We start from the raw sequence: 15,173 nt of genomic DNA on the forward strand, positions 1-15,173 counted from the left end.
TTCCTCCATTCTACTTTTCTGATTGAAAATATATTGTTTTATAAACAGAAAAATGCACATTAAAAAAAATCCTAAGAATGAAATGATTTGGCTTAACTCTAAAACTGATCACATCAACTGAAGGTGGGGGAAAAAAAAATACCAGACATTCTCTAAATGACTTTTAAATTACTTCTTCTTAGAAACACAATTCTGGGCACAAATCTTTGTGATATACGAGTTACTAATTAATGCCTAAAGCTCAGTACCATCTCTCGTCTCCCAGCTTCAGAAATCCATTGTGTGGCAACAAAGAGATAGAATATCTTTAACCTTTCACCTCAGGATCTTTCAAATCTGAAACAAAGCTGGTTAATCATATCTATGAAATAACTCCAAAAGAAATTTTAAGAAACTTTTCAAACCTAGAGTCAAGATAGAAGAGCAACAACCAACATATGTTTACAGCACTACATAAATGCAAAGGATACTCCACAAATAGGATTAAGGGCAAAAAACTCCTGCTTCTTAGATGCTAAACTTTCCTACATCCCAAAATTAAATTCAACAAACACTTACCTACCTTTTTCAATGTACAGGGCACTGTGCTAGATTACACAACGGATACAAAGATGAATAAAGCTGGCTTCCCCTAGATTCTTACACTCTAAAAGGGAAAATAGAAAACTGACTGGATACAAGGAATTATGAAGCAAATATCCTAATGGAGAAACTAGCAGCAGTGGCCAAAGAGCACTTATTTCTTCCTAGGGAGAACTGGAAAAGACCTGATGGCAAGTGGCACTTGAATCAGCCATATCTCTTTTGGATGTCCTTACCCACTGTTGACAAATACTTCCCCCAGAGGCAGGCATATCCTAACAGATGAAGATTATATAGGTCCTGTTTGACATGTTCTTTCCTAAATGAAGTCAAGAGGGCAAGAAGGGCTATCCCAGCACACACACTATCCACTCATCCTGGGTTGGATGATCTCATCCACAAACATGTTTTTTCACCTATGCTTCCCAACAGATGACCCCCTAAACTTTCAATTCCAGATAAGACTGTTCTCCTGAACCACAGACACATCTATCCAAAACCTGCTGTCAATATCTATCAAGATACCCCACAGGCTCCATCAAATTCAACATGTCAAGTTGAACTTATTCTGTCTTTGAAACCTGCTTCTCCTGTGTTCCTACTCAGGATCCAGGTACCACCAACCTTCATCCCTAAGCCAGAGATGCCCAGGGACTCCTCCTAGGCTCCCATTTTACCATCCTCTCCCAAATCCCCACTGCAATGAATCCAATCAATCACCAGGGCATTTTCATTCTCTCTCAAATCTCCACAGACCTAGTTCAAGCGTTCTCACCATCCTAGAATCCTAGACTATGATAACTGTTCTCCCTGCTATCCTTCTCTCTCACTTCCTGGAACTCAGATTTCCTAATCCACTCAAAAATCCTCTGTTGGGGCCAGCCCCGTGGCCGAGTGGTTAAGTTCACGTGCTCCGCTTCAGTGGCCCAGGGTTTCACTGGTTCGAATCCTGGGCACGGACATGGCACCACTCATCAGGCGGCGTCCCACATACCACAACTAGAAGGACCCACAACTGAAAATACACACCTATGTACTGGGGGGGCTTTGGGAGAAAAAGGAAAAATAAAATCTTTTAAAAAAAAAATCTTCTCTTGGCTCCCCATTTTCAACTCTTTAACATGACATTCATAGCCTTAAATTACAGAAATAAACAAATCCAACATTCGAAAAGCTACTTTTTGCAACCTTTATTTCCCCAACACATCCTGAAGCACTAAAAGGGTAATACATAAATTCCTATTTCCAAACTCTTAACTCTTCTTACAGAGACAAAAATGTCTATACCAACTTTGATGTTAAAGCCATTTCCTAATATTGAGACATCAATAACGTGATACACTAGGGAGGCAAGACACCTGAACACTAGCCTTGCTCTGGTACCAATAAGCTATCTGTGTAATGCTGAGTGACCTACTCCTTCTGTGCTCTATTTTCTCTTCAGTAAAAGGAGAAAGTCTGGCCAATTCTCTTAGTATCCCTTTCAGCTCTAAAGTCTACGAGTTTACCAAAAGTAGCAGCTGTGTGTCCTAGGGGCGTACAAGTTATACAATGCTAACACTCGAGGAACCCTTAAGGGGTTGCCAAGATTCTTAGATTTTTTCTAAACTGAAAGTAACCTTATAAATCATCCCTAATCTCTTCCATCCCACCCTAGCCCTCATTTTATAAGAGAGAAATTGTGAAAAGGGAGTAACATCTGTAGCATCTCTCTGTGATTTAAACACATTTAAACATGGTCCTAAAGGCTTTGGCATTTTCCTAACCTAAAAATGGGAACAACAATAGTACTCACCGATCATAGGACTGTTGTGAGGATTAAATGAAAATAAAAAATTTGGGCCAGCCCAGCAGCGCAGCGGTTAAGTTCACACATTCCGCTCCTCGGCCGCCCAAGGTTCCCCAGTTCAGATCCTTAGCATGGACATGGCACAGCTTGGCAAGCCATGCTGTGGTAGGTGTCCCACATATAAAGAAGAGGAAGATGGGCACAGATGTTAGCTCAGGGCCAGTCTTCCTCAACAAATAGAGGAGGATTGGCAGCAGTTAGCTCAGCGCTAATCATCCTCAAAAAAAAAAAAAAAAAGAAAAAAAGAAAAAAAATTTAAGGCATTCAAGAGAGTATCTGTCACACAGGAAATGTTCAGTAAGGGTTAGCCATTATTATCATAGTTGGTAAAGTCATTCTGATCTTCACCTTCCAAACCACAAATATAAGTATACTTGGGAAACATACTTCTTATTAAAAAATGTGAACCACTCTGTAGCAGCTCTAGAGAAACTGTTCCACTCTGCACACGCACAGGGAACAGGACCTTTTATTAAGTCATCACCCAGTGCTATTACTTCTTGATGAGACAAAAGCATTCAGGTGAAAACTGACCTCTGGATCAACCATTTAGATCTAGGACCACCAGACCAATGAAATAAATGATTGGGGCAGGGCCGTGCTGTGGCCAAGCGGTTAAGTTTGCGCGCTGCGCGTCGGCAGCCCAGGGTTTTGCCGGTTCGGATCTTGGGCACGAACATGGCATCACTCATCAACCCACGCTGGGGCGGCATCCTACATGCCACAACTAGAAGGACCCACAACTAAAAATATACAACTATGTGCTGGGGGGCTTTGGGGAAAAAAACGAAAAATAAAATCTTTAAAAAAAATGATTGGGACATGTTTAAAAGTTACCGATACTAGTCTACCCTACCCCACACTAAAATCACACTCTACTTATATAATACACACTTCCTTATAGTTTTTGATACCTGTTATTAGTTCTCATCAGCTTAGGGATAAAGTTCCTCTTCTGGCACTCTCATGCATTAGCATTAGCACAAATAGAATGTTAGAGTAGCATTCTTACTTCAATATATCTCAAAACTAAGTGAAATACCCAGAGCATCAGGCTTCTGGAGTAAGAGACCGTTATTTGGTGTAAAGCTTTTCTGATCTGACCTTAGCAATCCTCTCTCTGATATGCCTCACATTCCTAAATAAGACAAAGTGACCAGAAGCAAATTTTCGAATCAAATACTGGCTAAGGATGTCAAATGAGAAGAGCACCTACTTGTAAGATCAACAATGCAGACTGAAATAAAGCTGACCTGGAAAATGAAGCTGTGTAGACACACTGGTTACTTACAGTCCCTTCTGTGTCACAATTTTCATGTTTTCGGTTCACGTTATTCACTTTTTATCTTGTTCCAAACAGATTTAAGTAACCCAGTACTATTTTGCTTTATTTCCTAAAGGCATTAAGTATTAGAATTCCCTCCCATTCCACACAGAGAGATCTGCTTCTGTCTCATGTCCAGGGCCAGCATTGCCTCCTCGTTGGCAAGCATCTGTCCTAAACCCCACTACAGCATCCTTCCCCAACACCAGAAATTGGCTTTGGACTTTGTTCTTTTCCTTGGAAACACATAAAGGTCTCTTAAAAAAAAAAATCATGACCAGTTAAGAAAAAAAAGTTAAGAATTTGAAAGAAGCAATTTTCAAAGAGTACAGCTGTCCCCATGCCTAAAAATGAAGGAGGCATTACTCTGAAGTTTGTTTGGTTTTAATTTTTGCATCCACCATTAAAGCAATGTCTTCTAAATATCAGATTCCTTAAGGTACAAACAGCCCTTAGGATCTTCCTCTAACAGAAGCTGGTGCCGGGGCCGGCCCTGTGGCCGAGTGGTTAAGTTTGCGCGCTCCACTGCAGCGGCCCAGGGTTTCACTGGTTCGGATCCTCGGCGCCGACAAGGCACCACTCATCAGGCCACGCTGAGGCAGTGTCCCACAACTAGAAGGAGGCACAACTAAAAAAAATATACAACTATGTACTGGGGGGATTTGGAGAGAAAAAGCAGACAGAAAAAAAAAAAAAAAAGCTGGTGCTGAGATTCCAAGAGTGCGAGTCCTGGAATCAGAAAGACCTGGATTTGAATCTCATTTCTCCCATTTACTGGGCCAAGTCATATAACTGCTCTCAGTTCTCTCACCTGCAAAATGACAACGATGACATTATTCTTCTAAGATTGCTGTGAGGACTCAATAAATTTCAGTTTAATAAAAAAGAAAAGGGAAACCCTTAACTACAAAATTTTCAGAGAAAGACAAGGTTCACAAACCAAGTAATAATTAGGCTAATTTTGCACGTGCATAGAGTTGCTAAATTACAATTCAGCTAAGAAATCAGTTTGAGACAAAAACTTTTCTTTTTAACAGGAAGAGCACAAACAGTTCAGTTCAATGTATGCTCTGGGCAAGAGAGAAGTTAAGTTTTTGTTTGTGATTTACAATTTAAGTGGTAAAATACTAGAGAGAGCACATATGAGCTTAATAACAAAAATTCAGACTCTCAGTTTGAAGTTTTCATTACTTTATACCAAGGCATGCTGACAAATCTTACCCTGGGCTAAGCTCAGGGTTGAAATCCTGGGTTCAAAGTATCACAGAGCAGTGAATTATATATTTTGGTTTTGCCAAGTATTAGAAAAATTACATTAAAATATCAAACCAAGTTTGGCCCACCACACACTAATACCAGTCTGGCTCCTGAGATTATAAAGCTACAGGGAATAGGTTTCAAAAGACAATTTATCAAGAATCTACAGTAAATATTCAAAGATACACCTAGCATAGGCAAAGTACAATAAAGAAGACATAGGAAAGGCAATTCACAAAGTAAACTCCCTGAATGAGAAAACTATTCTATCTTTAGATCTGCATATTATCATAACTGTGATTTCTAAGAAAATTCCCCAGAATTTCTTTCCAAGTACAAAATGTTTCTGTAAAGAATTTTAAACATGCTATTTAAAATAATTCAGAACTGAATCTTCTTCTTGTATAATAACTAGTGGAACAAACTTTTTAAACAATAGGATTATGAAATTCCTCCTTCTATATTTTAAGAAACAACAGGCACAAAAGAAAATAAGAAAAAAACAACAGTAGAAAATGTTTTTTATTATTCAGAAAGTTTTAAAGATAAATAAAAAATCAAATTAAAATGTAAACAATCTTTTTTAAATAACAGAATTTTAAAAATTCAAACTATGGTCTAGACTCCAGCTATGATAAAGTTATACCAGGTACCTATTGTCTCCACTGGAACACAATGCAATAAAATGTTAATTAACTTTACAATTATTGTAACTGTAAATTACAAAACTTACAAAAGACAATAAAATCAAAGAAACTGACTTTTATTGCACTTAACATCTGTTTCAAAAACTGCTGGCAGTATCTTTTTTCAAACTTACTTTTCCAACATTATCTAATTAAGTCGAAGGAAAGTTTATGATGTCTTTATAGTTATTCCAACAAATACTTTATGTAGGGGTACAAATACCTACAAAATTACTGTATGTTTTACACCCAACTTCTAGACTTCAGTAAACACCAAGAAATGCAATGTTTGGAGAATGAACTGAGTTCCTTTAGATGAAATCCTCTCTCACAGCAGTTAAACAGCGGGGGCGGGGGGGATCAGAAAAATGCGTCTAAAATCTGCTTCTCTACACTACTTCGGAGTAAGGTGAATTCTTAGAGCACAGGGAAGAAAAGAGGAGAGGTCGAAGGATGAGAGAGGAGGAATGAGAGAAGGAAAAGGGAGGAGGAGGTGAAGAAGGGTGCCCAGACAGTAAGGACTGTGCGACTAATGGTTCAACTTCCAACAAATTTCCCTCCCTCAGTTTACTCATGTGGAAAATGAGCGCACCATCACCTATGGTGGTGTTCCCCAAGGTGAGGAGCCACCGGAATACTTTAAGTGATACAAAGAGAAAGCATTTTAAAACATTCCAAAGTTGTTACCTTTTCAATTCTCTTTCATACTTCTAATTACATCAGAAGAAAAATCTCGGTTTAGTGCTAGTTTGTCTATTGCTTCTCTAATGCTTGCTAATTTCCCTTTCTAACAAAAGTGTGATCACAGAGACTTGTACAGACATCTTAACTAGAATTTAACACATTATTTTCATTAAATTTATTTTTACTATTACCTTATATTTATGGTATATAATTTTTTATTTAGGATAATGACAACATTTCCTTTTAAAATAAATTTTGGGTTGCAAAGTATTAACTATTCAATACTTAATATATTAAATAAACTATATATTAGGAAATGACAAAAATCATCGTGTTCACACAGCAGAGACTAAAGTTTGGAAAACACTGGTTTAGTGGAGGAGTGTTAGTAGAGGTAAGTTATTTTCAACTCTAAGCCTCAGTTAACTCATCTGTAATATGGGAATATTAATACCTATCGAAGAAAAGTTGTGGAAAGGATTACATTAGATAAGTTTAACACAGTGCTGGCACACATCAAGCATTCAACCACCATTTGTCCCCTTCTCTTTTTAAGGATATTACCAAAAAGTCCTTTGAGAGACCTCCAGAGAGGCTTTGGGTAGGGAGGTGGGGAAGCCAGGCTTCCTGTGTATTAGAGACAGGAGCATTTGCTCTGGTTGCGATACCTCCCTCTAAGAAACTCCAGGGACCTGGCCTTGCTTTTTACCCTAATAAAGCTACAGTTTACTCTCCTAAGGCTCATATTTCTAGTTACAAATGACTGAGAAGAAAGTACTTCAAAAAAGTAGTACATATCTTAAGTCACTGAGAAGTCAGACCCCAAAGGGTACCAAGGAAGGCAGGGCCAGTTTATAACAGATGTCTAAGCTAAAAGAAGGTATTTCATTTAGGCAAGTTCAACAACACTGTAATGGGAGGGGAAGTCACTAGGTGGTCCATAAACCAGGCTTGATCACTTCATCATTTGCTATTGTCCAACTAGAGCCCACAGGTGAGAAAATTTGGGGGGCGGGGGGAGTGAGGAACAGATGGTTCCCAGTTCCCTGAACAGGAGTGCTTACAGAAAAGGAACACCGAGTACTTACTATACACTCCAACCACTGGGTAGTAATAGGCACTTTATTTTACATATTATTGCCTAATTTCTCCAAACATACCTATAAGGTAATTCCAAGTCAATTCACCAAACAGCCAAATCTCCAAATAGCCAATTCTCTAAATTTACCAAAAATCTGTTTTAACTACTTAGACAGTTTATAACAATTCATATTGATGGGACAGTTTAATTAGCTTTTAAAGATTTTTGCCAAATTAAGATTGACAGTATAGCAGCATTTTCAAGACTGCTTCAATTTGTCTCTAACCCAGCCAGAAAGAACTAGGGCAGAGAGGGGACCTCTGCTGGTGGAAAGATACAGCCAGGTCTGGGCTACAGGTGATAGGGAAGAAATGGAGTACAAAAAAAGGGGGAGGAGAAAAAAGGAAAAAATGGTAGGTAGCAATTAAGGAGGAAGAGAGTGACAACAAATTCTGTAAGTTCTATAAATTAGATTCAGCAAATTGACTTACGTTATATGGGATACTGGGTAACTAGTTTCACTGACATGGATTTTAGTGAACAGGCTTGCTTACCCATGAAGTAGATGGCATCAACTTTACTTAAAGATAAGGAAATTGAGAAATGTTAAATAACTTTCTAAAGTAACACAGCTTACACTCTAGGTTCTTCACACTACACCATTTCATTCTCCAGAAATCTGTGTGGTGATTCTACATCCTTTCATCACCACTACCCTCCAAAAAAATCACAGAAGTAGGAGAGACAGGATTTAAACCAAGGTCTAACTCTAAAGCTCATGCTCTAACACACCTAGTTATCACTACATCATAATAACAGTTCGCTGTTATTTTTTCCCTTTTCTCCCCAAAGCCCCCTGGTACATAGTTGTATATTCTTAGTTGTGGGTCCTTCTAGTTGTGGCATGTGGGACGCCGCCTCAGCATGGCTTGAGGAGCGGTGCCTTTTCTGCGCCCAGGGTCCAAACCGGCGAAATCCTGGGCTGCCGCAGCAGACCACCCAAACTTAACCACTCGGCTACAGGGCCGGCCCCCACTGAAATAATTTTTAACTTCTTATTAAAGAGCATTAGAAAAACTATGTCTTGGCAAATTGCAAGTCCTGTGACCACCACTGTTAAGCACAAAGAAGCACAGCAAATGATCTTCAAACATTCGTGTTTACTGTGAATCAACATAAACTTTAAAAATTACTAGAACCATCCCTGTGTCCCTGGTATAAATCCCACTTGATCATGGTGTATAATTTTTTTGATGTATTGTTGCATTCGGTTTGCCAGAATTTTGTTGAGGATTTTTGCATCTACGTTCATCAGTGATATCGGCCTGTAGTTCTCCTTCTTTGTGTTGTCCTTGTCAGGTTTGGGGATCAGAGTGATGTTGGCTTCACAGAATGTGTTGGGGAGTACTCCATCTTCCTCAATTTTCTGGAATAGTTTGAGAAGGACAGGTATTAAATCTTCTTTGAATGTTTGGTAGAATTCTCCAGAGAGGCCGTCTGGTCCTGGACTCTTATTTTTGGGGAGGTTTTTGATTACTGTTTCTATTTCTTTACTTGTGATTGGCCTATTCAGATTCTCCATTTCTTCCTGGTTCAGTATGGGGAGGTTGTAAGAGTCCAGGAATTTGTCCATTTCTTCTAGGTTGTTCAATTTGTTGGCATACAGTTTTTCATAGTGTTCTCTTATGATCCCTTGTATTTCTTTGGTATCTGTTGTGATTTCTCCTCTCTCATTCCTAATTTTATTGATTTGAGATTTCTCTCTTCTTTTCTTGGTGAGTCTGGCCAAGGGTTTGTCGATTTTGTTCATTTTTTCAAAGAACCAACTCTTTGTTTCATTGATCCTTTCTACTGTCTTTTTAGTTTCAATATCGTTTATTTCTGCTCTTATTTTTATTATTTCCCTCCTTCTACTGACTCTGGGCTTTGTTTGTTCTTCTTTTTCTAATTCTGTTAGGTGTCGTCTGAGGTTGCTTATGTGAGCTTTTTCTTGTTTTGTGAGGTGAGCCTGTATTGCGATGAATTTCCCTCTTAGGACTGCTTTTGCTGCATCCCATATGATTTGGTATTACGTGTTCTCATTTTCATTTGTCTCCAGATAATATTTGATTTCTTCTTTAATTTCTTCAATAATCCATTGTTTGTTCAGTACCGTGTTGTTTAGTCTCCACATTTTTGCACCTTTCTCTGCTTTATTCTTGTAGTTGATTTCTAGTTTCATAGCATTGTGATCAGAAAAGATGCTTGATATTATTTCAACTCTCTTGTATTTATTGATGCTTGCTTTGTTTCCCAAAATATGGTCTATTCTTGAGAATGTTCCATGTGCACTTGAGAAGAATGTGTAGCCTGCTGTTTTTGGATGAAGTGTTCTATATATATCTATTAAGTCCATCTGGTCTAATTTTTACTAGAAGACTTTTTAATTTTAATGTCAGCAAACATGATTCATGCTTTAATTCAGACAGCCAAACTCCCAAAATGTTTCTATTTCCATTCTGAAACCAGTCCTGTTAAAAACTGTGAAGTCTTTCAAATTAGCATAAGGTTTATTTAGGTCTTTTCACTATGAAACCCTATGCAGGATCAGGATAGAAGTCAGCCCCTGAGGAACTCATGCAGATTTCCAAAGGAATGCAAGTTTAACTTCTCTCTCCACGTACTTAACTTCCCATCAAATTCACTAAGTTTCAGGATGTATTCAAGACTTTGAGGAAGGTGACAGAGTTGTTTTAGAAGACACAGACACACACACTCACACAACAATCCATTCTCCCAAGATTTTTAGAGGCAACCAGAGAAGGTTCCAAGGTGTCTTTGCCACCCATTCTCTCATAATCTATATGAGAAAGAAGACAGCCTCAAAAGGGTCCCTAAACACTGCCCTGACCAGAATGGAGATACTGGAGTGGGAATGGAGATGGGGGTGGAAGGCAACGTGCATGGGAGGCTTGGTGCCAGAAATCTAAAAGATTGGAGACAAAAGGCATTGGAAATGACTACCTCTCCAAAAAATGAGAACAGAGCAAATAGCCTACCACAGTGTCTCAATTCTATCTAAAGCGCCAGGCATTCATTAAAAAAAATAAGTCCTGCTGGCAGTCCTAGACGTTAGTATAAAAGATATCTTAGGGGCCGGCCCCGTGGCCGAGTGGTTAAGTTCGCACGCTCTGCTTCGGCGGCCCACGGTTTCGCCAGTTCGAATCCTGGGCGCAGACATGGCACCACTCATCAAGCCAAGGTGAGGCAGCATCCCACATGCCACAACTAGAAGGACCCACAGCTAAAAATATACAACTATGTACCGGGGGGCTTTGGGAGAAAAAGGAAAAAAAAAAATCTTTAAAAAAAAATATATCAGTTTAAATCAAACTGGTTGTTGGCGAAGGTACACTGAGGTAGATACATACTTCGAAAAACCTATCCCCCCAAAATAACCCAAAATAAAAGAAAGCACATCATGGTCTGGGCAGTATTGTTATAATAGTGAGAAACTAAAAACTAAGGGTGCAACAATGAAAAACAATGGGCTGTCATACAGCTATTAAAAGTTTTAAACAAATTCACGCTGAATGAGTAAAGTTTATAACATGAGAAAAAAAGCTTAAAATTAAACAAAAAGCACAAAACATAATACTATATACTGTATGATCACAACAACAAGCAAAAGACTAGGATTTGAAGGAAGTCTAGAAGAAAACATAAGAAAATGTTAATAAAAGTTGCTTGGAGGCAAGAATATAGGTAATTTTCCCTTCATTTTCCATATTTTCTCCAGTGATCATGCATTTCTAATTTTAAAAACATTAGATTCCTAAGCAGCTCACACCTAAGGACCTAAGGGCCATAGGCAATTCAAGCAGAGAGCTCAGAGATGACACTATTTAAAATCTACATACAAGATACAACTAAATTCCTCCTGCTTTAATCTAAATGCAAGCACTTCCAACTGTATTCCCCAGGATGTGTCCCCCAGACAATGCTCTGAAGTTGCTTTCCAAACAAGGCACTGGAAACACCAGGTATTCTCCAGCCAATACCTTTGGAGAATAAATTTACAGTATTTCACACACTTCATATTACCCATAAATGCTCGGTAATTGTTTTTATTAACGGGCACACTGTATGAAAAGCAAACTTACTCTGAAATATTCTGAAAAGGCTCAAAGCAGAGAGGAAAAAAATACATTAAACGTATTTTTTTCATCGCAGTAGTACTTTCAGTAACTGCTTGCCATCAGTTAGCTCCAAATTCCAGCCAGTCCAACTATCTTTCAGATTTGATCTTTCAGCAAGTTAAGGGAATATTTTTTTGTGGGAAAGCAATCGTAATTTCCCACATTAGGTGATTGATTAAGTTCTCTCTTCTAAAAGGCTGATTGGTTTCCTGGTGCCAGTAAAATGATTGATGAATATTTCAACTGCAGCTCCCTTGCTCTCCCCACCCCTCACCCCTCCCCCGTGCAATGCTGCCCCTTTCCTGCTGGGTTCCCTTTTTACAGACCAACAGCATTTAAGAGGGTTTTGCAATTTTCCTTAATGAATCCATGTTCTCAAATGCAAGGTATTTAATCCTAAGAGGAGAGGACTCTTCTCAATGCTGAATGAGTTTGCAAATAAAAATCCCTTTACAAGGAATGAGAAAAACTCTGAAATTAACTATGGGTTTGAAATTGTACTTACAAAAGAGAAAATGTGGCATGGAGGAGATATAAAATAGAAAGAAAAGTAGTCATGTTGAAAAGAAAAGAAATAACAAATGAAAACTCTACATCTAATTTCAAGTTTACACTACAAATTGTCATAACCTCATACCTCTTCAAATAATGTGGCTGGCCTCCTCTCTCCAGTCCTCTCCTACTCAAACTGCATTGCTCCCATAATCTATTAACCCACATTGCCACATCTTTTTCACTCTCTCTTTGCTAGGAAACTGCTTTCTATATTGTACAAGCTTTGGACAACTGGCTCTTATATTTCCATTTTCAAAGGGTTACATCAACATTCTCCTCTCTTTCATATACCCAGCTTTTGTGTGGCAGAAATAAAAAAGGTACATGTGACAAAGGCCACCTTTTCCTAAACTGCATTCCCCAAAGCAGTCAAGCAAACAGCCAGGAGTTTATTGGCCATTTCATCTTAATCTGGCATATCTAGTCACTTTGGCTACAAGGAGAGCCACACTTCCAAACAGAAACTATATTCTGTTCCAAGAGGACCCATCAAACCTTGCATAAAGCTTCAACACATTGCTTGACTTAGATACTGGCCCCAAAAGCACATTCTCTTCCCTTACATTTCATAGACTTCCTGACTACCAGCAAAGAGCTCAGATTCAAAGGACTCTGATATACGCAAAAGACTCAGATTCCTGACCTGATCACTCTTTCATTCATTCATTCAACGTTCATTAAACATCAATTCCTTGTGCTTAGTGCTGAGGATTCAGATAGAAGATAAGGTATCTCTGCCTGAAGTAGCTCACCCCTTCTTTCCTTAGCATCCCTTAGGTTCACCGAGGATTGCCCCTGATTTTGCAAAACTGTTTCCTGGCCAATTGTTTTCTGCTTGGTTTATTAAAGCCACATGAGAGAAAGAAAAAAGTCACTTGTAATTCTAAGAGTGGATCTTTGTGACTCTCTAATCTATAGAGAGTTGAGTTCTGGGCCTCTTCAACAACTATAAATGGCCTGGATTCACAAGTGTCTGCTTTGGGGCAGACATTCTGGTTGGCACTTTACTGACCTCATCACTAACCCTAATAACCCTACAGTCAATTTCAGAAATATTATATTATGGGGAGGGGAGGGAAGCAGGAGGGATTAAATCCAGGAAACAAATTACTAATGCTGTTACTAACTGTGAAATCTGGGGCTTAACCTCTGTGGGCTTCAGTTTTCACATCTGTAAACAGAGATGGTAACAGCACACTTACCCCATATGGTTATGAGGATAAAGTGAGTTAATGTAAGTGCTTAGAATATTATATAATAAGCACTATACAGATGTTATCCCCTGTTATTAAATGGGAACACTAAAGTTTAGAGAAGTCAAATGACAAAGATCACATAGTTCCACCACACTCCAGAGACCCTGCTCTTTCCCTCTCACACCATCTAACTAAAATCCTTCCTCCCTGGCTGAGACCACTACTGCCACTGCCAAAAAACAAAGCCCTCTAAACAGATATCAGTAGGGGGCTTCCCCCAGGTGGTTTATTATCCTGCTAAAAAGGCATTTTGGAGGAAGGACTGTAAGGCTAGAGAGGAAGTCTCCTGACAGGTTAAACTTCAGGAGTACAGCAAGAATATGGAAGAAAAAAACAAATCTGCCTCAGTTTTTAGTAATTAAAACAATTTAACTCAATTGACAAAGAATGCATTTAAAGATTTCACCTGAAACTTGAAATAAAATCCAAGCGCTAAAATGAAAAAGGAAAGGCTTGTATCATCTTATGACTAAGCTGCAACCCCCAGAGAACACAAAAACCCTTTAAAAGGTGCATTACAGAAACTCCAATAACATCAAGATAATTACAGAGCTCTCACGAAGGAAGCCCAAATATCTCACTGATCTCTCATCATCCACCAAGCTTCATCTTAAATTCTGATCCAGTAACTCCTTATTGTTATTCACATTGTTATGTGACATTTCTTCTGCCAGCAAGCTCACTAGAGAATGAGTTCTACCTAGCAACTACCCTAAGGAGTAAATCCCTAACTCTTCAACAACACAGTAATTGACTTACACTAAAACGTTACTCACACTAGGAAAGGGTATTCCTAGACCAGAAGGGGAGATGCTTCTCCTACGCAGACTTTATTACCACCTCCCTCAGTGACAACCACGTTAAAAGGCAAACCAATCTATAAAATGACATTACCAAAATCACAACTTTAGAAGACTCACTGAAAGCCAAACATGTCTACTGAAAGAAAACAAGCTGTTCTTGATGGGAGTTTTAAAAAGCAAAATAGGATTTTTACCTCTCACAAATATTTCATTATTTTTATAGCAACAACTCTTATAAAGTAAGAAAGTATTTTTGTGTTGTCAGATTTATTTCTACAATTACAAATCTACCCCTGGTGAGGAAACAGGATGTATTGGAAAATTTCTGCCACAAGATAATTACCAGTTAAGCGACAGGTTTCATGGAGCAAGTAACAGAGGCCTTATCAGAGAACTCAGTGATAGGGAACTACGACACACTTCATTTAGTCTCAAGCTGAGAAAATCTAAAATGATATGAACCCATTTTTGATATTTTTTTTCCTCTGTAACCCCTTTATGGAGGAAAAACTCAAAGTAACTAAGTCCTAATAATAGTATCTGGTGAAGTCACCATTTTCTTATACATTAAGTTCATTTAGAATAGGGGCTCTCACATACTTTGGTCTGAGTGGTCTTAAGACCTCTTTTACACTCTTAAAAATTATTGAGGGGGGCTGGCCCAGTGGCATAGTAATGAAGCTCATGGGTTCGGATCCCAGGGCAGACCTACACACGGCTCATCAGGCCATGCTGTGGTGGCACCCCACATACAAAATAGAGGAAGACTGACACAAGATGTTAGCTCAGCAACAATCGTCCTCAAGCAAAAACAGGAAGATTGGCAACAGATGTTAACTCAGGGCCAATCTTCCTCACTAAAATAATAAAAAATAAAATAAAAATTGAGGACCCAAAAGAGCTAATGTTTATGTGGGT

At 38.7% G+C, this 15,173-nt stretch overlaps 1 protein-coding gene across 4 annotated transcripts in view; it reads right to left on the reverse strand.

Annotated features, from left to right (window-relative positions):
• Positions 1-15,173, reverse strand: part of NR6A1 (nuclear receptor subfamily 6 group A member 1) — a 215,035-nt gene that overhangs the window by 190,681 nt on the left and 9,181 nt on the right. The window lies entirely within an intron of this gene.

This window comes from Equus caballus, chromosome 25 (assembly GCF_041296265.1).
Source record: "Equus caballus isolate H_3958 breed thoroughbred chromosome 25, TB-T2T, whole genome shotgun sequence".
NCBI classification, from domain to species: Eukaryota; Metazoa; Chordata; class Mammalia; order Perissodactyla; family Equidae; genus Equus; species Equus caballus.